General features: G+C 42.0%; 1 long non-coding RNA gene across 2 annotated transcripts in view; it reads right to left on the reverse strand.

Annotated features, from left to right (window-relative positions):
• The window catches only part of LOC122213281, a 39597-nt gene extending 37055 nt beyond the window's left edge, over nucleotides 1-2542 (reverse strand). For both annotated transcript variants that reach the window (XR_006199466.1, XR_006199467.1), the window contains exon 1: nucleotides 2147-2542. This is a non-coding gene — a long non-coding RNA (uncharacterized LOC122213281). The remainder of the gene's footprint in view (nucleotides 1-2146) is intronic.
• Nucleotides 2543-2661: the final 119 nt, after the last annotated feature.

The following is a 2661-nucleotide window of genomic DNA, read 5'->3' on the forward strand; positions in this document are numbered from 1 at the left end:
AGCCTGGAGCCTGGTTCAGATTCTGTGTCCCCCTCTCTCTCTGCCCCTCCCCCACTCATGCTCTGTCTCTCTCTGTCTCAGAAATAAATAAACATTAAAAAAAATTTTAAAAAAAAGAGTCAGATGCTTAACCCACAGAGCCACCCAGGTGCCCCAATATTAGATGTTAACTAGAATTATTGGGGTGATCATTTTGCAATGTATATAAATATTGTATCATGGAGTACACCTAAAACTAATATGTGTCAATTATATCTCAATAAAAACTTTTTAAAAAAGAAAACAAAATTTTCCTTGACATTGGTTTTGTCAATGACATTTTGGAAAGGATGTCGAAGCTCAGGCAACAAAAGCAAAACCTGACTTTAACCTGGGGACCCAAATATCCACCTGCCCATTCATTCACCCCATCAGTGTCCATGACATTCAATTCAGTGACAAGGTCCCAAGTTGAACTAACACCTTCCTGGATAACTCAGTTCTCCCCCATTGTTTCCAAATTCACTTGTTGGTACTGATCCCCTGTCTAAATGCGAGCATCTTTCTGGATACCCAGCCACCTCACATTCATACCAATGAGCCAGTCACCATTCTGAATTCACCAAAAGATTCTCACTGTCCCATAATTGCTTATCATCTCTCAGATCTCAGAGAAGATATTATTTCCATAGGGTGTCCTTTCTTGACCCAACAATCAAAATTATAATACTACATTTTCCCCTGATTTTTGTGCATTTTTTTTTACTTATATGTATATGATGATCTCTTTCACACTTTTTCTCACTAAATTAGATGCACCTTGAAGAGAAGACTAGTGTGGGCTTTAAATGTTTTACATAGAGGTATTCAAATATTGCTTTGTATTAGTAGGTGCTCACGTGATTTATTGAAGCACAAATGATTCCAACTCTACAGTTAATTACAAAACATTTCAAATAAAGTCACTTAACTCTAATTACACAATGATATAATCTTCAGAGTGGTCTACTGCCCTGTATTAATTAACTGCTAAAATTTAATCCAATGTCCCTTCCCTGTAATCCAATTATGTTTCTAGCCACAATAATCCATTTAAAATGCAAATCTAATCAGAGCACTTTCTTTTTAAGCCCTTAATTTCTGCCTTCCTCAGATTATTTTCAGAAAGGCAGCCCTAAATCTCATCTCATTCCAGTTGTCCTGACATAATTATTAACACAATTTCATTACCCAAGATATCCCAATAGCTTATAGTGCTTTTTAAACTGATTTACAACATTTTCACTCTTGAGGTGCCATTATGTATTCTGAGTGACATTTTTAAGGTTGTAGCCATTTTTCATATATTAAATGTAAATTTAGATTTTTAAAACAATAAAGAGTTATTAGCAAGTATTCCATAGCAACTGTTATTTGACCTTTACAAACCCCTAAATTCAGCAGTATGAGTAAGCCTAGTCTGTGGATCCCGGAACAATTGCCAATGGTTCCAACCTCTCCCCTGGCTCACACATGGACCATCCTTCCCACACTGACCCAGTACTGACCTAGTGGGTCTTTCCACCTCCAGCCGATACTAATCACGCTGCATGATGCAAACCGGTTTCTTTAAAGATACAAACAAAAACACCAACACTGTGACCATCCCCTTCTCAACTTCAGATACACCGATTACCACTTGATACCAAAGGCAAAAATGAAACTCCTTTCTGTAACAAGCACAGATCTGGCTCGCCTTGTCAGCTTTACCAAACAGCATTGGGAAGCAGTTCCTCATGGGGCCATCCCAAGATGTAACAGGGTGCAATGGCTGTCTTCAACCAGGAAGAATGGAAGTGAAGAGAGACTTCCTCTCTCTGACCTCAGGCAGCTTGAAGGGGGAGGGAGCACGGGAGGAGCCACCCTGTGAGAGACTCTCCACTTTGACCTGAGACGAAAGAGCCCACAGGCGGGTGGGAATTCTTAGACAGGATTTGTGCTGGTCAGGATAATCCAGAGAATTTGGCCTCAAGGCAGTGAGTATCCTGGGGCAGTGAGTGGCCAGTGGAAACATAACTAGAGTGGAGAGCCCCAGGAACCCACCTACCTCGGGGATTTTCTCAGAGATCCCTTTACTCTCTCTTCACGAAGGGGAACATCTACTGTGCCCCGCCCTCACAGCACTTACTTTCTGATGGCTGAGACTGTTATCCAAAATTGTTCTTCCTTCCAAAAGCTGGCCCCAAACCTGGGTATACGTCCTCTCACGCTTAGAGTCCACTGCTGTTACCAGTACCTCAGAGGAAATGGAGGGATCCGAAGTCATCATCTGGCATCACCACATTTTAATTGTGATTAACATCAGATGATCTGTTTTAATTGTTCTCAGCCTGGATGTTCATTGGAAGCACCTGGAGAGTTTACAACTACTGATGGCTGGGTCCGGTCCCAGCACTTCTCTGCTGATGTGGGATGCAGCCTGGTCCACGGGAGATTTACAAATCCCCAAGGGTCTAAAGGATGAGAAACCACTCCTCTAGCTGTGTGGGGGAATGTGGTCCGGGACCTTGACTTATGTGAAACACACCTGGGGTGCTTGTAATGCTATGGGTCCCTGGACACATTCCAGACCAAGTGTATCACAATGGCTGTGGGAGGGGCCAGGACAGCAGAATCTATTTTGTAAGAACTCCAAGTGTTTTT

Source organism: Panthera leo, chromosome A2 (assembly GCF_018350215.1).
Source record: "Panthera leo isolate Ple1 chromosome A2, P.leo_Ple1_pat1.1, whole genome shotgun sequence".
NCBI lineage: Eukaryota > Metazoa > Chordata > Mammalia > Carnivora > Felidae > Panthera > Panthera leo.